This window comes from Erinaceus europaeus, chromosome 3 (genome assembly GCF_950295315.1).
Source record: "Erinaceus europaeus chromosome 3, mEriEur2.1, whole genome shotgun sequence".
Taxonomy (NCBI): Eukaryota; Metazoa; Chordata; class Mammalia; order Eulipotyphla; family Erinaceidae; genus Erinaceus; species Erinaceus europaeus.
Genome location: NC_080164.1, coordinates 54861391 through 54884536, shown reverse-complemented (window position 1 = coordinate 54884536; position 23146 = coordinate 54861391). Strand labels below are relative to the sequence as shown.

The following is a 23146-nucleotide window of genomic DNA, read 5'->3' as shown; positions in this document are numbered from 1 at the left end:
GGTAATTAGTAGTAATCCAAATACACTATATGTTTGTTTTGTTTTGCTTTTCTTTGCTTTACCAGAACACTGTGCAGGGAACTGAACCTGGGACTTCAGAGCCTCAGGCTTAATCATTATGCTATCTTCCCTGCCCAATACAATGTATTTTAAGTCTACCGTATGTCTCACTGGCATTAGTTCTGAAACATGTATCTCTTTTCCCACCTTGTATTCATCACTCACTTTGCTAACATACCTCCCAAGTTAGTCATTTCAACTTTTTTTTTTCTTTTTACCAGAGTACTGCTCAGCTCTGGTTTATGGTAGTGTGGGGGATTGAACCTAAGACTTTGTGGAGTCTCAGGCATGAGAATCTCTTTGCATACCATTATGCTATCTACCCCTACCCAGTTACCTCAAATATTAAATGATAAAATTTCTGAATCTTTGGATATGCAAAAGTGATAATTTTTTTAAAAAAATATATTTATTTACTGGACAGACACAGGCAGAAATTGAGAGGGAAGGAGGTAATAGAGAGGGAGAGAGATAGAGATACACCTGCAGCACTGCTTCACCACTTGTGAAGCTTTCCCCTACAGGTGGAGACTGGGGGCTCGAACCTGGGTCTTTGCACATTGTAACATGTGCACTCAACCAGGTGTGCTACCACCTGACCCCAAAAGTGATATTTTGTATCCTCATCTGAAAGCTAATTTTTCTCAGTATAATTTTCCTCAGCTCCTCAATGATATTGGTCAATTGTTTTCTAGCAGTGTAGCCAGCAAGAAATCCAGTGCCACAAACTGCCATTTATTTGAACCTCACATGCTTATCTCTTCAAAAGTTTTGGGATTTTATCTTTGTACCTAGTGTTCTAATTTTTTACCATGTCTGGATGTTTCCTGTTGCTGCCTGGTTGGCAGGAGCTTGCTGAATTGGTATGGTCCTCTCTCTGTATATATTGGGATTCGGTATCCAGTTTTCTTTCTTAAGCTTATGATAAATTTTGCACTACTACTGTTTAGTGGAGGAGCGGGGGATACGCTGGTGGCAACAGCCAAGTTACTTCTTCTATAATCCATCAAATAATTGATTGATCACTCAGTGTTAGGAGGCTGAGAGATGACACATCTGGTAGAGTAACATTTTATGAAGCACAAGGATCCAGCATGGGGGAAGCTTCATGAGAGATGACATGATGATTCTCCTTATCTTTCTGTCTCTCAAAATCTGACTGGGGAGTGATGGGGGTGGGGAAATCTGCGGGAATGGTCATGCAGGTACAAAACTCAGGTGGGGGAAAAAACACTTAGGACTTGTTCCTTTCACTTGTTTTACTTATTGTGGTATTGGTTTGACATGAAACTCTCTTTTGCAAGTTTTTTTGGGCTATTCTCAAAGTTTTGTTCCTACAAATATCTGATGCTGACATCTTCAGAAACTTCTCAACATGTGTGATAAAGCTCTTATTTGGTTTTCCAAGTTGTTAGAAGTATAAGAAGTTTTTTAAATTTATTTTTTATTTAAGAAAGGATAAATTAACAAAACCATAGGGTAGGAGGGGTACACAATTCCCACCACCCAATCTCCATATCCCATCCCCTCCCCTGATAGCTTTCCCATTCTCTATCCCTCTGGGAGCATGGACCCAGGGTCGTTGTGGGTTGCAGAAGGTGGAAGGTCTGGCTTCTGTAATTGCTTCCCTGCTGAACATGGACGTTGACTGGTCGGTCCATACTCCCAGTCCCTGCCTCTCTCTATAAGAAGTTTTTTATGTTGTTTGTTTAAATGGAGAAAAACATGTTCATATTGAGAAAATATGCCACACTCAATTTGAAGTTCAATTGGAAATTATATTTTGTTTATTATACATTCACTTCATAATCATTTTGAATACTTATGTATAAGACTTAGGCTTGGCATTATGGGTAAATACAACCATGTTTTCTTCAGTATAATTTTCTCCTCTAGCCTATCTTGCCTTCAAAATATTTAATGGCCAAAATAAGGCCACTGAAATCCAAAGTATGGATTAAAATCCTCTGCCACTAGTTACTGGGCAATTTAGTTTAAGTATCACTTTTACTATTTAAAACATATAAAATACTAATCTCATAGGCTTGTATTAAATGATATGTATGGAGTTCTCACATAGTGGATAGCAAATATCCAAATAAAAAAGTAAAAGGCCTCAATAAACATTAACCTTCACACTTCTTTACCTTTCTCTCCAAGTTTAATGTCTCACATTTTCATCTAACATTCTGATTTATCATTCAGTTTCTTATGAGTAATTTGTCGTGTTCTAATATATAATGAAGAACACAGAACTGAAAGCTTTATTGTCTTAGTGACTGAATGTCTTATCCAACTTATTCATATATCTATTTATTTTTCAAACTGAGCACTTACTTTGATCCAGACAACATGCTAATCTCTGAAGATACCAAGTGAATTAATTCCTCATGGCAGGACTAGGATTAAGATGAGGAAGTCAGGTAAGTGAAACATAGACATATGCCCCTAGTGCAAAAGTTAAAGGACACTAAAAAATTCAACAACTAGTAACCTGGTAGATGGGTGTTGTAAATAAAATGATGGACCTGAAAGCATGAAATCCTGAACTTGAGTCTATTTTTTAATAGTTTATTTATTTGTTTTTTTGATAGAGATAGAAATTGAGGGGGAAGGCAAAGTTAGAGAGGGAGAGAGAGATACTTGTAGCACTGCTTTACTGCTCATGGAGCTTTCTCCCTGCAGGTGGGGACCAGGGGCTTGAAGCCAGGTTCTTGTGCACTCTAACATGTGCATTCAACCAAGTGCAACACCACTGAGTCCCCTAAATTTGATTCTTGATCCTACATATACCAGAGTAACGTTGTTCCCTCTCTCTCTCTCTTTTATTAATCAATAAATAAATCATAAAAATAATTCAATAATCAAGGTAAATTGTATTTAAGATCATATTTTAAATAAAAATTAATGCAAAAATCTGTGGTCCGGGAGGTGGAGCAGTGGCTAAGGCACTAAACTCTCAAGCATGAGGTCCTGAGTTCGATCCCTGACAGCACATGTACCAGAGTGATGGCTGGTTCTTTCTCTCCTCCTATGTTTCTCATGAATAAATACATAAATTTAAAAAAATGCAAAAATCCATGATGAACATCAAGATTTTAAACAATGATAGAATTGGTTCTATTGGTTTTTTTCTTTGACTTCAGAGTACACTATGGCTGACTGACCCTGTTGCTTTTACTGGTACACTTTTTCTATTTCCTTTGAAGAATGTACTTTTTTCTCCCTATATGTGTTTCTGTTAGAGTTAACAAGCAAACTCAGTCCAAAGGGACAAAAATACATAAATGACCTAAATAAAACTAAACAATAGTATGTCGTTCATTCAATCATATTTATTGAACCAAAACAGGATAGGTAGCCCAGTATAGCCCAACTAGTACTTTTTTTTTTTAGGAATCAATGAGACCAACACATAATGATAAAGATTCACTGAGAGAGGTAAATAAGAAAAGAGAAATCTGCAAGATATTTCTTTAAACCAAGATTAAAGAAGCCACATGTACCTCTTAACTTTTCAGGGACATGGGTGAAAAAATTCTGTTTTGTGTTTAAGTTTAAGTAGGGGCTCTCACAACAGGAGTCCTACATAATACAATATCTAAAGAAAAAATATTTTCATCTTAATGAGTCAGCATGGAAAGCTTAGAAAAACGAATCTGAAAAACAGTGTGCCTTCATTATTGTCCAGGAAAATGACTGCTACAGATAGAACACTATAATGGAAACAGAATCACCAGGTCCTTAAGATTAGCCATCCAATTCTCTTTGATCCAATTCCAAGAACACCAAGAAACCTCTGATAATTTGCCTTCTTAGGTAGAAATGCCTAGAAAGAGATTAACAAATGAACAAGTATTTCCAGTCCACTTGATAGATAAATTGTTGTTAAGCAGCAAGTTGTCATTTAATGGATCAATGACTTAGAATCACATTTTGTGGACTATAACACTGCATTTTCTGAGCCTAGAAAGGATTACAGGCAACATAATCTAAAGACTGAAATATAAACTCTAACCAGACTGCATGGATTTGAATCCTAGCATAGCTATCTTTTCAGTACATTATTTAACTACCGGTACTCCACTTTTTCATTTGTAAAATAGGGAGTCATGGTAACTACCTCCTAGAGTTATTAAGTGAGAATCAAATGAGTTAATATTTATAAAGAACTTAAACATCATGATTATTACAATGGAACCTGGATAATAAAATTTAATACTGAGCTGAGATATAAATATGTCCACTTATGCAGATCCTCATAGGAAATTAACTAAATTATCTAGAACGTATTTCAATTATATGTTTCCATTTCTGACTGATTTCTAAGCTTCTAGAAGGCAGAGATTATGCCTTACTCATCTTTCTATTTCTAATGCCTGCAACTTGGTAAGCATGAGAAACAGAAAGGAATCCAGAGATTTGGATTTGAATCCTTGTTCCACTAACTATTATTGTTTATTTATTTATTTACTCCCTTTTGTTGCCCTTTTTTATTGTTGTAGTTATTATTGTTGTCGTTGTTGGATAGGACAGAGAGAAATGGAGAGAGGGAGAGAAAGACACCTGTAGACCTGCTTCTCCGCCTGAAAAGCGACTCCCCTGCAGGTGGGGTGTCAGGGGCTCAAACGGGGATTCTTCCTCTGATCCTTGCGCCTTGCACCACCTACGCTTAACCCGCTGCGCTTCCGCTACTAACTACTTCCCTACTAACTACTATTTATCCTGAAGCAATTTATTCAGCTTCCTAGATCCGCAGTTCCTGTAGCAGTAAAATGAGGATAATAATACCTCTTTCAACTATTGTGAGGATTAAAGGAGATAATAATTTAGGGATCAACATGAGTTTTCTTCCAATATTGAAGTTTATAACTATGTAAATATTTTCCTTTTTTTATATTTTCCTTTTTTGTAAATATTTTCAATATTACTTAAATAAAGGAGAATCCACTAATATAAGTATACTATATTACAGTTTTGCAGAACTTATAAGATTTATTATATGTATAATATTTTTATTTATTTTTATTTTTTATTTTTTGCCTTTAGGGTTATTGCTGGGGCTCGGTGCCTGCACTACGAATCCACTGCTCCTGGAGGTTATTTTTTCCTCCTTTTGTTGCCCTTGTTTTTTTTATTGTTGTGGTGGTTATTGTTGTTTTTGTTATTGATGTCATTGTTGTTTTATAGGAAAGAGAGAAATGGAGGGAGGATGAGAAGACAGAGAGGAAGAGAGAAAGATAGACACCTGCAGACCTGCTTCACCGCTTGTGCAGGTAGGGAGCCAAGGGCTTGAACTGGGATCCTTACCCTGGTCCTCGCGCTTTTTCTCTTTCAATGTGAAATTATCTATTATGAAATAAATATAAATAATCCTTTTAAAATATTTTATTTGCAGGCCAGGTGGTGGCACACCTAGTTAAGCACAAACAATAGAGTACACAAGGACTCAGGTTCAAGCTCCTGGTCCCCACCTGCAGGAGGAAAGTTTCACAAGTAGTGAAGCAGGGCAGCAGGTATCTCTCTGTCTCTCTCCCTTTCTATTTTCCCCTTCCCTCCCAGTTTCTCTCTGTCTCTATCCAACAATAAATGAATTAATAAAAAATATTAAGAAATATATTTTATTTTATTTTTAAAATATTTATTCCCTTTTGTTGCCCTTGTTTTATTGTTGTAGTTATTGTTATTATTGATGTCATCGTTGTTGGATAGGACAGAGAGAAATGGAGAAAGGAGGGGAAGACAAAGGGGGAGAGAAAGAGGGACACCTGCAGACCTGCTTCACTGACTGTGAAGTGACTCCCCTGCAGGTGGGGAACCGGGGGCTCAAACTGGTATCCTTACGATGGTTCTTGCGCTTTGTGCCACCTGTGCTTATCCCACTGCGCTACTGCCCAACTCTGAAATATATTTTATTTTAATGAAAGAAAAATACAGAGACCAGAGCACTGCTCAGCTATGGCTTATGGTGGTGCTAGAGATTTAACTTGGGACCTCAGAAATTCATATAGGTAACTACTTTTGCATAACCATTATGCTATCTCCCTGTCCCCAAAATAATTTTTAATTTATTTTTATTGGGGTATTAATGTTTTACACTCAACAGCAAAAAACAATAGTTTGTACATGCATGATACTTCCCAGTTTTCCACAAAATCTTTTTTTTTTTTTTAGACCTTTTTTTTTTTAGACCTTCTACCTTCTGCAACCCTCAACGACCCTGGGTCCATGCTCCCAGAGGGATAGAGAATGGGAAAGCTACCATGGGAGGGGGTGGGCTATGGGGATTGAGTGGTGGGAATTGTGTGGAGTTGTACCCCTCCTACCTTATGCTTTTGTTCACTAATCCTTTCTTAAATAAAAAATTTAAAAAAATAAAAAAAAGAAAAATAAAAGAAAATACATAGAAGGGGCCAGGTGGTGGCACACCTGGTTGAGCACACATGTTACAATGTGCAAGGGCCCAGGTTCAAGCCCCTGGTCCCCACCTGCAGGGTGAAAGCTTCACAGGTGGTGAAGCAGGGCTGCAGGTGTCTCTCTGTCTCTTCTTCTTTATCTCCCCCTCCCCCCTGAATTTCTGGCTGTCTATCCAATAATGAATAAAGATAATTTTTAAAAATTTATTTATTTATTCCCTTTTTTCCCCCTAGTTATTATTGTTGTGGTTGTTGATGTCATCATTGTTGGGTAGGACAGAGAAAAATGGAGAGAGGAGAGGAAGACAGAAAGATAGACACCTGTAGACCTACTTCACCGCCTGTGAAACAACTTCCCTACAGGTGAGGAGCTGGGGGCTGGAACCAGGATCATTACGCCAGTCCTTGTTCTTCGTGCCACATGTGCTTAATCCACTGCGCTACCGCCAGACACCCAATAAAGGTTAAAAAAAAATTGTTTAAAGAAAATACATAGAAAGTAAATGTATGAGTTTATTAGAGAAAAATATTTCACTTGCTGAAAACACTCATGATTTTTAACTTAAATGAGATAAAAATCAAGAGCCAGGGAGATAGCTCAGTAGTATAGCACAGAACTGTATATCTGAAGCCTGGCTCCCATTGCATTGAAGGAAACTTCAATGCTATGGTTTCTTTCCCTCTCTGCATCTCTCTTGCTCTATCTGCAAAAGTTAATCTGGATTGAAGCCCTGAAGATCACAAAAAACAAATAAAATAAGCAACAAAATATGTAGCTCTTTTAAAAAATACTTGTTGCAGGAGCCAGGTGGTGGCACACCCAGGGTAAGCACACATAGTACAAAGCATAAGGATAAGCCCTGGGCTCCCCACCTGCAGGGGGAAAGCTTCACGAGTGGTGAAACAGGTCAGCAGGTGTCTCTCTTTCTCTCTCCTCTTTATCTTCCCCTCCCCTCTCAATTTCTCTCTGTCATAGAAAAATAAAAAATAAAGAATTGCCAAAGGCGCAGTGGATTCATATTGCAGGCACCAAGCCCCAGCAATAAACCTGGAGAGAAAAAAAAAAAAAAAAATATATATATATATATATATTGCAGGGCCAGGCAGTGACTCACTTGGTTGAGTACACATGTTACCATGCACAAGGACCCAGGTTCAAGCCCCAGGTTCCTACCTGCAGGAAGAGAAGATTCAGGAGTAGTGAAACAGTGCTGTAAGTGTCTCTCTTTCCCCTCTCAATTTCTATCTGTTTATCAGCTTCATCACTCAGGTGAGACCTTTCCTTTCATAGTATTCTCTAATTCCATTCCAGGTGGTCCACTCCCCAATAAAGTCCTCAAACCTAGATATAGTCCAGGTCCCCTGAGATAGAGCATATGTTCACACGTGTCCACAAACCAGGGAAAAATATATACCTGAAAGCAGAAGTACACAAGAGTCTGCAGTGAGTACCCCCCAACACTTCATCTGCACTATTCTAGCCTTTAGGTCCATGATTGTTTAATAATTTGTTTGGCTTTGTATGTTAACTCTCTTTTCAGCCACCAAATTCCAGATGCCAGCATGATGCCAACCAGACTTCCCTGGACTGATGACTCCACCAGTGTGTCCTGGAGCTCCACTTCCCCAGAGCCCCACCCTACTAGGGAAAGAGAGAGGCAGACTGGGAGTATGGATCGATCAGTCAACGCCCATGTTCTGTGGGGAAGCAATTACAGAAGCCAGACCTTCCACCTTCTGCAACCCACAACGACCCTGGATCCATACTCCCAAAGGGATAGAGAATGGGAAAGCTATCAGGAGAGGGGATGGGATATGGAGATCAGGGGGTGGGAATTGTGTGGAGTTGTACCCCTCCTATGCTACGGTTTTGTTAATGTCTCCTTTCTTAAATAAAAATAAATAAATAATAAAATAAATAAAATAAAAAGAAATAATAGTCAATATTATTATTATATAATAGTCAAGGTCATATATGTGACCTTGGGAGAACTATTGTTGCTTCCATTGAAGGGATGGGGACAGAGAACTCTGGCGGTGGGAATGGTATGAAGTTATACCCTGTTGTCTCATAATTTTATAAATAAATATTAGATCACTAATAAAAAATAAAATAAAATAAATATATTTTAACCAGAGCACTGCTCAGCTCTGGCTTATGGTGCATAGGACTGAACCTGGGAACTCATAGTCTCAGGCAGGAGAATACTTTTGCATAACTATTATGCTATCTCCCCATCTCAAAATATATATTTTAAAATAATAAAAATAAAATAAAAATGAATTCCTGTGAAAATATTATCTAATTTGGAAATGGATTAATAAAACTGATTTCATTTCTGTGCTCCTTTTTGAAATTAAGGAGTATTTTAAGGTAAAACTACATTAAGATTTTTATACATACTACATATACACAGATGTAAATAAAGAAAATATTAAACAATAAAAACTGGCATCCAATATCTTTAAAGTAGTGAATTATTCATTTTCAATGGCACTGTCTCCTAGCACATAAAATTAAGACTTTAGTTAAGTTAACCACTGTTTTCTGACATGTAACAATAAATAAAGATACATTAACAAAGCTATCATATTAAGTATTGCAAACTATCCTTGAAAGAATAGTCACCAAGAGTTCTTCATTGACTGCTCCATCATTTTTAGGGGTAAAGCTACAGACTTTTCTCTTTGTACATCCTCTATGCTGATCAAGGTTCTTTTAAATAATTGTCTATACTTAGTTTCCACTACCTCTTATCTTTCTTGATCCCACTCCTAACAGATCTTCTCCCACTGTGTCCCATCCCAAAACTTCATTTATCGACACAGCTATATACTAATAATGTCAAAGGACATAAATTATGGTGATGTTATGTATGATACAACAAATCCTAACAAAGGGATATTCAAAGTTAACCCAATTGCCAAATAATTTGATTACAGCAATAGCTATCTATTGCCTTCTTAAACCCTAAGACAGCAGGAACCTCCCACTTCTTCTATAGAGCCTATATTTCCCCCAGTCCTGGAACCTCTAGGGTTGGGCGCACTTTCCTGCATGCTTCTCTCAATTCATACCAAATGATATTGCATCTACTGAGCCCAACCTAATCAACACAATGAGTACCACCTCAGCATGCTTCAGTTCAGACTGTCCAGAGACATCAGGCGTGGAATGTCAACCCTTCAGCCTCATTACTCGCATAGGATTCTCTATTTCAGGTGGTTCACTTCCTAACAAAGTCCCAAAACCTAGATATAGACTAGGTCCCATGAGATAGGGCACACATTCACATGCATCCATAAATTAGGGCAAAATATATATCTGAAAGTAAATAGTCTACAGTGAGTCAATATATGCAGCAAGCAAGTAGAAAGACCTAAAAAGACATCATAAAGTTCCTGATGAAATAGTGTCCACTTAGACTTAGATACCCTCATCACTTCCTATTACACTTCCCTCACTCACTCCAAAGCTAACCTTATTAAAAGCAAGGACTGCAAAGGCTGAATAAGGGCAAGAGACTGGCATACTTTAAAGATAACTCTTTAGTCACTACCAGGCCACCCCATCAGCTAGGGGCCTATTTGGGGAGTCCCGAGATTCCCAAACAGACATAACAGGCCTAGACCTCGAATGGATCCCTCTCTCCATTGTTATTGGTCATCTCTATCAGGAACAACACAATAGACCCCTTTTTGGGTCCCCATAGGACCTTACCCTCAACATGGATCAACAATGGTAGAGAATGTTCCATCCTCTGAAGGGAGGCTGGACAACATATTCTGTGTTCCACCTGAGGAAGATGGATCCTGAAATTGGGGCGGTTTGGAATGTTCCTACTCATGACCACCGAACATGAGCTCAGAATTACAGGGATTCAGGGGTTACAAAGGCTCCTAAGCTGAATATGGGCCCCAGATCAAATCGATGGGGTTTATAGTCTACAATAATTATACACCTTTCCCATACTTGGGAGCTACTCTATTCCCTGATCTAGCTTTCTAGCCCTTCTTCCAACCATGACATCATCTCCCTAGACAATAACTTGGGTCCACCTGCATATCAGATGTCAGGCTCAGGAAAAAAAAAAAAAAACTAGTATAGTCATGGGCCCTTTGAAATAGAACTAACTTCTGCATCCCATAATGACCTTGGGTCCATACTCCCAGAGGGATAAAGAATAGGAAAGCTATCAAGGGTGGTCCAGGAGGTGGCGCAGTGGCTAAGGCACTAGACTCTCAAGGAAAGCTATCAGGGGTGGGGATGGGATACACAGTTCTGGTGGTGGGAATTGTATGGAGTTGTACCCCTCTTAACCTATGGTGTTTCTCAGTGTTTCCTTTGTATAAATAATTTTTTTTAAATGAGACAAAACAAAAAAACTTCATTTATCAAAATCACCAGTGACTTCCATGCAATCAGATTCCAACTCTCAATCTACCACCTAATAGTAGTAATTGATTTTTTTTTTAATTTCTTATTGGATAGAGAGACAGAAATTGAGAGGTGGGAGAGATAGAGAGGGTTAAGAGACAGAGAGACACCTGCAGCACTGCTTCAGCACTTGTGAAGCTTCCTTCCTACAGGTGGGGACCAGAGGCTTGAACCCAGGTCCTTGTGCACTATAATGTGTGTGCTTAGCCAGGTGTGCCACCACCTGGCCCCTATAATTGACTGACCAACTTCTTCCAGAACTACTTTCTTCACTTAGTCTCCAAATAACTCTCCTCCTTGATTCTCCCCTTACCTCAGTGGCCATTCCTTCTCTGTAATCCTTGTTGGGTTACCCTTTTTAAAATTTTTCTTATTTTTTAAAAATATTTATTTTCCCTTTTGTTGCCCTTGTTTTTTATTGCTGTTGTAGTTATTATTGTTGCTGTTATTGATGTGATTGTTAGATACGACAGAGGGAAATGGAAAGAGGAGGGGAAGACAGAGGGGAGAGAAAGATCGACACCTGCAGACCTGTTCACCGCCTGTGAAGCGACTCCCTTACAGGTGGGGAGTCGGTGGCTCGAATTCGGATCCTTAAGTGGTTCTTGTGCTTGGCGCCACCTGCACTTAACCCACTGCACTACAGCCGGACTCCCGGGTTCTCCTTTTATCTTCCCAATCTCTAAAACTTGGAGGGCTCAGGTTTCCTTTCACAGACCTCTTCTCTATCTACACACACTAACTCATTGGAATGCTCACCTGGTCCATGACTATATTATTAATATTGCACTGAATGGAGGACACAGCTGCCTGATAGCTGTGGATGGCATTTGTATCCTAAACTAACTCCATGCAATTTAATTTGTAATTACTGCCTTGTATGTATAAAATGCATACACTCCAAATAAGCACAACACAGAAGGTTTAAAAAGTCTATATACTGTGCTCGCTTCAACGCCACATATACTAAAATTGGAACGATACAGAGAATATTAGCATGGCCCCTGCGCAAGGATGAAACGCAAATTTGTGAAGTGTTCCATATTTTTCTGGTTCTTTCTCTCTTCTATCTTTCTCATTAATAAATAAATAAAATCTTTTAGAAAAAAGTCTAGGGAGTTGGGCGGTAGTGCAGCGGGTTAAGCGCATGTGGTGCAAAGCGCAAGAACCGGCATAGGGATCCCGGTTCAAGCCCCCAGCTCCCCACCTGCAGGGGAGTCGCATCACAAGCGGTGAAGCAGGTCTGCAGGTGACTGTCTTTCTCCCTCTCTGTCTTCCCCTCCTCTCTCCATTTATTTCTGTCCTATCGGAAAACAACATCAATAATAACAATAATAACTACAACAGCAAAACTAGTGCAACAAAAGGGAATAAATATTTTTTAAAAGTCTATATACTATTGCCTCCCAACTGATATATCTCATCAGATGCCTACTCAAATCTCAGAAATGTACACATACCTAACAAATCATTTGACATCACCATCTGGATGTCCACGGTTTTCTCAAGAAGTACAAAACTGGATTGTTGATTTTCTACCCAATACTGATTTTTCTCCATTTTCTTTTATTTCATAAAAATAGTAAATTTATCCTTCCAATTTTCAGTCTAAATCTCAGAATACTTTTTTACTCTTCTCACACTGTACTTCCATTTCCCTGGAAAATTCAGTTAGCAATACCTACGAAATATATTCACAAGTATACTACTTCTCATTAACTCTCTCTCTGCTACCTTAGTTCAAACTACCATCACCTTATGCCTCCTGCATTCAGTCAGTTTGTTATACAATGAAATGATGCCTTTAAAACATAAATTATACTATGTTACTTGTCTGCTGAAAACTCTTGTATGGGTCTCCATGTTATTCAGAATGAAATAAAAAGACCTCTATTGTAATCTATAAGTATATGAATTGCCTATATCTTAACCCTCTTCAAAAACTTTTTTTATCTCGTTTCTTTCCTTTGTAAAAAGATTTTGGGAGTTGGGTGGTAGCGCAGCAGTTTAAGTGTACATGGCGCAAAGCCCAAGGGCTGGCATAAGGATCCGGTTCCAGTCCCCATCTCCCCACCTTCGAAGGACTCACTTCACAGGCGGTGAAACAGGTCTGCAGGTGTCTATCTTTCTTTCTCCCTCTCTGTCTTCCCCTCCTCTCTCCATTTCTTTCTGTCCTATCTAACAATGACGACAGCAATAACAACAATAACTACAACAATAAAAAACAAGGGCAAAAAAAGGAAAATAAATAAATAAATATTAAAAAAAGAAAAGAAAAAATATTTGTTGGGGCCGGGTGGTGGTGCACCTGGTTGAGTGCACAGATTACAGTGCACAACTACATGGGTTCAGACTGCTGGTCTCCACTGCAGCTGGGAAGCTTCATAAGAGGTGAAATAGTACTGCAGGTCTCTCTCTCCTCAACTTCTGTCTCTATCAAAAATTAAATAATAATAAATAAAAATATTTATTTATGGGGCTGGAAGAGAATCAGATCATCATTCTGACATGTGATGCTAGGGACTAAACTCAAGAACTCATGTTTCAGAGTTCATTACCCCATCCACTATACCGCTTCCCAGGCCTTTGATCTCATTTCTTAATGCTTACCTGATTTTTTCCAGGTCTGATGTTTAAAACAGCAATTCCCAAACTTCAATATGCACCAGAATCACCTGGATGGTTGTGCCTTACTAAGACAAGAGTGCTAGGCTTCACCCAGAGTTTATGATTCAGTAGATCTGGGGTAGAGCCTGAGAATACGCATTCCTGGCAAGTTTACAGGTAACACCAATAGTGCTGTTTGATACATTGAAAAACAATGTTAGAACACTTTCCTTTACTTCTCCTTTGACCAGCTTATTTCTTATAATCTTCAGGTCCTTCCCTCACTCCAGAACATGGTGTTCCATGGCACAGTGCATATCTGATCAGATCAGTTATTATATAGTATTGTCCTATTTATGTGTGTTTCTCTCACTAAACTATCTCCTCATCATCAAGCACAGTTTGCCACAAAGTAAACATTTATATGATGACTAAATGGGTTGTTAATTCTGACACTATAAGAGATTCAATCAAAACATTGCAAATAGTCATAGGGCATTTATTCATTTTTAACTTAATTTTCACTGAGGTAATGATTTACATGGCATATTTACAAAACATCAAGGCAAAATCTCTTTATTGATAAGTTTCAGGTAAAATGTGGCAATTTTTATGTTTTATAGAAAGTGTGGGGAGTCGGGCAGTAGCGCAGCGGGTTAAGCACATGTGGCGCAAAGCACAAGGGCCAGTGTAAGGATCCCGGTTCCATCCCCGGCTCCCCACCTGCAGGGGAGTTGCTTCACAGGTGGTGAAGCAGGTCTGCAGGTGTCTATCTTTCTTTCCCCCTGTCTTCCCTTCCTCTCTCCATTTCTCTCTGTCCTATCCAACAACGACAATATCAATAACAACAACAATAAAAAGACAACAAAGGCAACAGAAGGGAAAATAAATAAAAATTTACAAAAAAATGTGTTTACTGGATTTTTTTCTCCTATTTTAAATGAGATGCTAGAGAATGAACAACCCAGAGTTTCACATAGGGTAAGACATGTACTTTACCTGTTGAGCTATCTCCTCTTCCCTTTTGTAATTTTTTAACCAAAATACCAAACACTACAGTAATGGCTAGCGACAAAGGTCAAGAATTCAAGTTCAGATACTTTAACCAATACTTTTTCAATAATTACCTCCAACTCTGTACTTTGTTCTTCTAAAAGTGTACTCTTAGGTTTTCAGACTAAACACCCCAAACCACAAGACTACCTAACACAGCTGGGACCTGAAAGAACTCTTTAATTGACTTCCATAGCTGGTCAGATGTTGAAACCTGAACATGCTTGCCTAGGTCTATAAACTATTATCTCTAACTCTCAAATTCAAAAAGTTTGTAGAAACCTAAAGTTTAACATAAACTTGCAGCAAACTCATTTGATAGCACAATCTAACCTGATTAGATGTCAAAGTTATTCTATTGGTTACATAGCATTTATTTATACTGGTTAGGATTTTTTTTTTTCCTCCAGGGTTATTGCTGGGCTTGGTGCCTGCACCATGAATCCACCCCTACTGGAGGCCATTTTTTTCCCCTTTTGTTGCCCTTGTTGTTGTAGCCTCGTTATGGTTATTATTATTGCCATTGTTGACGTTGTTCGTTGTTGGATAGGCCAGAGAGAAATGGAGAGAGGAGAGGAAGACAGAGAGGGGGAGAGAAAGACACCTGCAGACCTGCTTCACCGCCTGTGTAGCGACTCCCCTGCAGGTGGGGAGCTGGGGGCTCGAACCGGGATCCTTAGGCCCGCCCTTGCACTTTGCGCCACATATGCTTAACCCACTGCGCCACCGCCCAACCCTCTGGATTGTATTTTAAAAAATATTTTATATTTATTTTCTCTTTTGTTGCCCTTGTTGTTTTTTATTGTTGTTGTAGTTATTATTGTTGTTGTTGTTATTGATGTTGTCGTTGGATAGGACAGAGAGAAAAGGAGAGAGGAGGGGAAGACAGAGAGGGTGAGAGAAAGATAGACACCTTCAGACCTGCTTCACCTGCTGTGAAGCAACTCCCCTGCAGGTGGAGAGCCGGGGGCTCGAACCAGGATTCTTACGCCTATCCTTGCGCTTTGTACCACATGTGCTTAACCCACTGTGCTACCCTCCCTACTCCCAGGGTTGTATTTTGTTGCATAAATATTACTGTCTGACTTTAAAATGCTACTTTAGACCCTACTGAGGTGTTACAGAATACATGATATATGCATTATATTTTTATCTAAAATCCAAATAATTCTGAGTTCTGTAACACATCAAGCTCAGAAAGTTTGAGTAAAGGACTATGTGTCTATATAAGGTATGAGATATAAAATGTATCTTAATTTCTATTTTTGTTTATTGTATTTAAATATAAATTCAAGCAATGCCTTCTATTGTTTTATGTTTGAAAATTAATTTTATTGTTAATATCTTTCCTCATTTTTTGTATTTAAATATAAGTTAAATATTGCTGGAAATTCATATTCCTATTTACATATGAGACTTTTAAAATTAGGTTATAGGAAACTCTGTACTTCTTTGCAACTACTGTGGCTCATTTCCATCAGATGAATCACTATCATGCTCACATGAATCACTACCAGAATTGAAAGCACAGAACTAAAAAATATATATCTAGTTGGTAACATTATTTTGAAACACATTTGAGAAACCAATATCACATTTACAAGCCACTGATGCTTGGCAGTCTCCACAGATGCAAGGAAAATTTCTGTACCTTAAAATATAAAGCAGATTGTATTGTTATATGGAAAACTGGGAAATGTTATGCATGTACAAACTATTGTATTTACTGTTGAATGTAAAACATTAATTTCCCAATAAAGAAATTCATATATCACGTGAAGGGTTAAGGAGGCGACTCACCAGTAGAGTATATGCCTAGCATTCATGAGGTCCTGAGTTTGATCACTTGCACTGCAGAAAAATAAAAGGGTGAAAGATCATAAGTGGCAAAACAGTGCTTTGGTCTCTCTGAAAAGGCAAAGATGTAAAAGGACAACAGTAAATATTTTCATTGTAAAGCAGAAAAAAAAACCCCTAAACTATATTTACAGATGAAATGAACAAAAAGTATACTCTCTATGTAGAGAAAAAGCTACTAGAAAACTTGGGTAGATAGAAGGTCATATGACTTTAGATGGCATTATTTGGTTTCAAAAGGAAGAGATGTTACTCAGGTAAGCTTAAATTGAAAGAGTTTATTTGAAAGAAAATATAATACTTTATGGAAATCCCCCAAAAGCAAGAAGGACAATAGGATTTTAGTAGGGATACACCAGGACCTGGAAAGCATAAAAACCTTAGGCAATTGTCATATCACTCTCTTCTGAGGCTACACTTGTGGAATACAGATAACTGAAACACATAAATTTGTAAAAAAAATAATAAAAAATAAAAATATATGTATACATATATATAGTATAAAAGGGAATAGCCAAATTGTCTCTTAAGACTGAGAATTATGGAGGTGATCTGGGGAGGAGGACACTTTGATGGTGGGCATAGTGTAGAAGTAAATCCTGTAATCTAATCATCTTATAGACCATTATTAAATAATTAGTATTTTTTAAAGAATCTAGCTTAGTGAATGAACTAAGTAAAGAGATGAAAGACAACTATGGGATGATTTTGCTCACTTGTGGAATACAAATAATTGAAGCATGAACTTGCAAGAAATACAAAAACGCTAGACTCTTTGTTTCCTCCTTATAAATGAATTTCTGCTAGACTGTATATTGAAATATTTTAATAAGGTATCTATAATTCTAGAAGAAAATAGATACAGGTGAGTACAACAGCAATAATGGAAATACAACAGAAATGTCTAATGGGCATGCCTATATAAAAATAAAGATTTCACAACCTCATCACATTAAACTTCTACTTATATGCACTTATTTATGGGTTATAATTCTGATTAATTTTACATCAAACTTTTAATAAATAAAAAGTAGTACATATATAAGCTAATGGCATATATTTACATGTTAGATACTCATTACTGTCTATTTAGCTATGTATCTGTGAAGGTAGTTCATACTCACACTCTGCTGTCCTCTCCACTTTCTTTTTTTAATTCTTATTTATAAAATGGAAATAATCACAAGACCATAGGCTAAGAGGGGTACAGTTCCACACCACCAGAACTCATATCCCATTCCCTCCCCTGATAGCTTTCCTATTCTTTATCCCTCTGGGAGTATGGACTCAGGGTCATTATGGGGTACAGAAAGTAGAAGTTCTGGCTTCTGTAATTGCTTCCCCACTGAACATGGGCTTTAGCAGGTTGCTCCATACTCCCAACCTATCCCTTTCCCTAGTGGGGCAGGAATCTGGGGAGGCGGGGCTCCAGGACACATTGGTGGGGTGGTCTGCCCAGGGAAGTCAGGTTGGCATCATGGTAGCATCTGGAACCTGGTGGCTGAAAAAAGAGCCGTTTACTTTGGTGCAATACACCAACTCCAGTCTAAGTTCTGTTTAGAGTTTTCCCTTCTGATCTTGTTTTTCAACTTCTGTCTGTGAGTAAGATCATCCCATGTTCATCCTTTTGTTTCTGACTTACCTCACTTAACATGGTCCCTCTCAACTTTCTAAATGAGTATCTTTGAAAGCTATCACTATTTACTTTTTCTCAGGTGAATTTTACTATAAATTTCTCGAGATTTATGAAGTGTCATTTTTATCTTATAGTTGGAACTGGTAATATATAAATGACTTCAAGATGAATTGTATTCTATGCTACTTTAGTCCATCTGGCATCATGGCCTTCCTTTTTGTTAGACTCTCCTTTCTCTCCTCCAGTAAAAGTTTTATTGGGTGGAAATCAAAACAGAAAGAAAAAGAAAAACATCTTTTTTTTTATTTAATTTTATTTATTCCCTTTTGTTGCCCTTGTTGTTTTATTGTTGTAGTTATTATTGTTGTTGTTGTTGTTGGATAGGACAGAGAGAAATGGAGAGAGGAGGGGAAGACAGAGAGGAGGAGAGAAAGATAGACACCTGCAGACCTGCTTCACCGCTTGTGAAGCGACTCCCCTGCAGGTGGGGAGCCGGGGTTCGAACCGGGATCCCTATGCCGGTCCTTGTGCTTTGCGCCACCAGCACTTAACCCGCTGCGCTACAGCCCGACTCCCAGAAAAACATCTTTTAAGAAATTGTGAGCTCAGACCTACAGGGATGCAGAGGTTACATAGACTCCTGTGATAGCTATGGGCCCCAGATCAGATCTATGGGTTTTACAGCTAACAATATTTATACTTTTCCCATATCTGGGAGCTACTCTCTTCCCTAATCTACCTTTCTGGTCCTTTTTCCAACTGTGACACTATCCCTCCAGACAATAACTTAGGTCACCTGCATATTAGATGTCAGGCACAGGCAAAAACTAGTTGGGTCATGGGCTCCTGGGGATATACCTAAAACAGACCTACTAGCTTTTTCCAAAATGGAGACCCCAATCTCCTTCCGCAGTACTCTTGCCTTTAGGCTCATGACTGGTCAACAATTTGCTCTGCTTTCTATCTTAACTCTTTTTCAGCCACCAGGTTCCAGATGCTACCATAATGCCAACTTCCCAGGACAGACAATATCACCATGTCTCCTGGAGCCCCACCTCCCCAGATCCCTGCAGAACTAGGGAAAGAGAGAGTCAGGCTGGGAGTATGGATCAACCTGCTGACACCCATGTTCAGCTGGGAAGCAATTGCAGAAGCCAGACCTTCCACCTTCTGCACCCCATGATGATCCTGGGTCCACGCTCCCAGAGGGATAAAGAACAGGAAAGCTATCAAGGGAGGGAATGGGATATGGAGTTTCAGTGGTGGGAATTGTGTGGATTTGCACCCCTCTTATCCTATGGTCTTGTCAGTGTTTCCATTTTATAAAAACTTAAAAAAAAAAAAAAAAAAGAAAGAAAGAAAGAAAGAAAGAAAGAAGAAATGACCATAGGGTCAAGCAATAGCTCACCTGGTAAATGCACATTTTCCATGTATGAAGATCTGGGTTTGAGCCCTAGTCATCACATGGGAGCTGGGGTGTGTGTGTGGGGTGGGGGGGTTGCAAGCAGTTGAGGGATCCTCTAGTATCTCTCCTTTTCTCTGTGTCTCTCCCTCTGTTTCTCAACCTCTAAAACAGAAAGAGAGGAAGGGAGGAAGGAAAAGAGGAAGGAAGGAACGAACGAAGGAAGAAGGAAAGAAAAGAAAGGCCAGGTGGTAGCACACAGAGTATACTGTGCATGTTATAGCATGCAAGGACCTGGATTCAAGCCTCTGGTCTACACGGGGAGAAGCTTCACAAGTGGTAGAGCAGCTCTGCAGGTGTCTCTCTCCCTCTTCTCTCTTCTTCCCTCTTCTCCTTCCCCTCCCTCTCTCCCACTCCCCCTTACCTCGCAATTTCTGTCTCTATCCAACAATAAAATGAATAAAATTTTTTAAAAAGAGAGAAAAGGAAATTAATATCACAGGCCACACTAAATGATGAATTAAAAGTGGGAAAATACTTGTAACTATAGTCAAAAGGTTAATATCACTAATATACACAGCACTGGTAATTTAAGCAATGCATATATATGTGTTAAACTAGGCAGGAATTATGAACTGGCACTAGCAAGTCACAAAAATAGAGCCACAATAGAATTAGATCACAAGATGTTTTTTTTTTTTTTACTAGAGCTCTTCTCAGCTCTGGCATATGGTGATAATGGTGATTGAACCTGTGACCTCCAAGCCTGAGACATGAAAGTCTTTTGCTGTCTCCCCTATCCTACCCTTCCATTCACATTATTTATTTTTTAACCAGAGCTTTGCTCACTTCTGGATTATGATGTGCAGGGGATTGAACCTGTGACTTTAAAGCCTCAGGCATGAGAGTCTCTATGCATAACCATTATGATAGCTACCCTTCCGCCCTGCCCTCTCATTTATAGATAGTAAATAAATTAGGCAACAGGTGGTGATGTACCTAGTTGACCACACATTACCACGCATCTGGACCTCACCTGCAGAGAGGAAGCTTCAAATTAAAAATAACTAATCAAAAAACAAATTGAGAGAAAAAATATTGTAATATTACATAAACTTGGCAACTATGCATTTCTTTGATAGTTTTTATACTTCTTTGAAATTATAGTAACCATGGGTATGAATAGATATATATGGAATATTCATTTAGTTTTGTTTGTACAAATGAAAACTGTAAGCTCCCCTCCCCTTAAAAAGTCAACAGTTTAGGGGCTGAAAATACTATATCCACTAAATGCCATAGAGAAAGAAAAGAGGCATTACTAGCCAAACATAACAGGCTCATATTTCTCTATTAAAAAAAAAAAAACTGAACCTCACATCTCCACTATAGAGCCTCTACTTCCCCCAGTCCTGGAACCCTTGGATAGGGCCCACTTTCCCGTATGCCTCTCCCAATCCATATCAAATAATATTGCATCTGCCGATCACAACCTAGCCAACGCAACCATGCTTCACTTCAGACTGTGTCCAGAGACTTCAAGTGTGGAATGACAACCCTTCAGCTTCATTACTCGGGTGAGACCTTTCCTTTCACAGTATACTCTAATTTCATCTCAGGTGGTTCACTTTCTAACAAAGTCCCATAACCTAGATATACACCAGTTTCTGTGAGAGAGAGCTTATGTTCACACATATCCATAAACTACTGCAAAATATATACCTGAAAGCAGAAGTACACTAGAGTTTGCAGTGAGTACCTCCCTAACACTTCCTCTCCACTATTCCAAGCTTTGGGTCCATGATCGCTCAACAATTTGTTTGGCTTCGTATGTTAACTTTCTTTTCAGTCACCAGGTTCCAGATGCCATCAGGATGCTGGCCAGGCTTCCCTGGATTGAAGACACCACCAATGTGTCCTGGAGCTCAGCTTCCCCAGAGACCCACCCTACTAGGGAAAGAGAGAGGCAGACTGGGAGTATGGACCGACCAGTCAACGCCCATGTTCAGCCGGGAAGCAATTACAGATGCCAGACCTTCCACCTTCTGCAACCCACAATGACCCTGGGTCCATGCTCCCAGAGGGATAGAGAATGGGAAAACTATCGGGGGAGGGGGTGGGATATGGAGATTGGGTGGTGGGAATTGTGTGGAGTTGTACCCCTCCTACCCTATGGTTTTGTTAATTAATCCTTTCTTAAATAACAAAAAAAAAGATTTAAAAAAAACTGGTAATGGGAATTATGTGGAATTGTACCCCTTTTATCCTACGGTCTTGTAGATATATATATATATATATATTTTAACTTCTTTATTGGGTAATTAATGTTTTACAGTCAACAGTAAATATAAGTTTGTACATGCAAAACATTTCTCAGTTTTCTATATAACAATGCAACCCCACTAGGTCCTCTGTCATGACGATATTTTTTATCATATAAATAAGAAATAATTAAAAAAAAACAAGTTTATGTGGATATATGAAAAGACTTCCAGTCCAGATAGCATGTATGTACTATCTCCCAGAGCACTGCTTAGCTATGGTTTATGGTGGTGCTGGGCTGAACCAGGGACCTGTGGTGCCTCGGTCATCAGTCTTTTTTTTTTTTTTTTAATTTTTATTTGTTGATTCATGAGAAATGATAGGAGACAGAGAGAAAGAACCAGACATCACTGGTACATGTGCTGCAGGGGAATGAACTGGAGACCTCATGCTTCAGAGTCCAATGCCTTATCCACTGCGCCACCTCCCGGACCACGTCAAAGTGTTTTTGCATAAGTATTATGCTGTTCCCCTCCTCCTCGCCCACACACCCATTAAATACTGTGAAGGAGTTTGACATTAAGTTTTTGGACAATTTTAAAGGGGGCAAAGCTTAGGAAGAAAAACCACCAAAAAGCAGTATTCTTGGGTCACCAAGCGTAGGGCAGACATTTCACCTTGCTGGAGGATCCGGGTTCCAGCCTCTGCCACCACACGCGCGACCGCACATGAGGGGAAGCTTCAGGTGGAGCCGCTCTGTCCCTCTCCCTTTACATTAAAAAACAAAGTCGAATGGTGTTATCTGCAGATGCCAAGTCTCAGCAGAAATCCTGAGAAACAGAGTAAAACGCAGTGCTCTCGTAACCATAAATTGTACTATAAATTGGAGGAGGGTGGGAAGAGCGCGAAGCAGGCGACTGCCGAGCCAAGTCGGGCGGGAGGGAGGTCCCGCAGCTGGGCGAGGAGCAGGGCGCCCGGAAACGCGCCGCCGAGGCCCTCGGAATTCTGGGTAACCGCGCGCACCGCACTACCTCACGAGGTCAACTATCACCTTTTAAGAGAAAAAGGTGTCCCTTTTCCCCATCAACACATCTCTTATCAACCTAAGCTCAGTCTAAGGACATTTCTCTCCTGAAATGCGTGTCGGGAAGGTGGGAGGGTGAAGAACTTTCTTCTTGAAAACGAAGGTCCCCGGCCCCACCCGCTTCCACTTGGGGCCTGGCCGTTTCCATGGGTGACGACTAGCAAGAACACGGGGCGAGAAGCACCAGCCTGCTGCAGTGTTATGATGGCTGCCCAGAAACCGAGCGGGTGCGCGGCAGAACCCGGGGCGTAGAAGCAAGGGGCTTTCTGATTGGCTCACGGCCCTCGGGCCTCCGCGCCAGCGTAGGTCCCGGAAGTGGGCGGGGTAAACA

The 23146-nt window shown here is 39.4% G+C and overlaps 1 long non-coding RNA gene and 1 other non-coding gene across 2 annotated transcripts in view; one reads left to right on the top strand and one right to left on the bottom strand.

The window, feature by feature from the left end:
- LOC132537665 (uncharacterized) overlaps positions 1–22936 on the bottom strand; it is a 49046-nt gene extending 26110 nt beyond the window's left edge. Inside the window, exons 1-2 of the long non-coding RNA XR_009549129.1 lie at positions 22409–22936; positions 16375–16425 (exon numbers count right to left, since the gene is read on the bottom strand). This is a non-coding gene — a long non-coding RNA (uncharacterized LOC132537665). The remainder of the gene's footprint in view (positions 1–16374; positions 16426–22408) is intronic.
- LOC132537820 (U6 spliceosomal RNA) lies at positions 11857–11963 on the top strand. The gene has a single exon (XR_009549246.1). It is a non-coding gene; the product is annotated as a U6 spliceosomal RNA (small nuclear RNA).
- Positions 22937–23146: the final 210 nt, after the last annotated feature.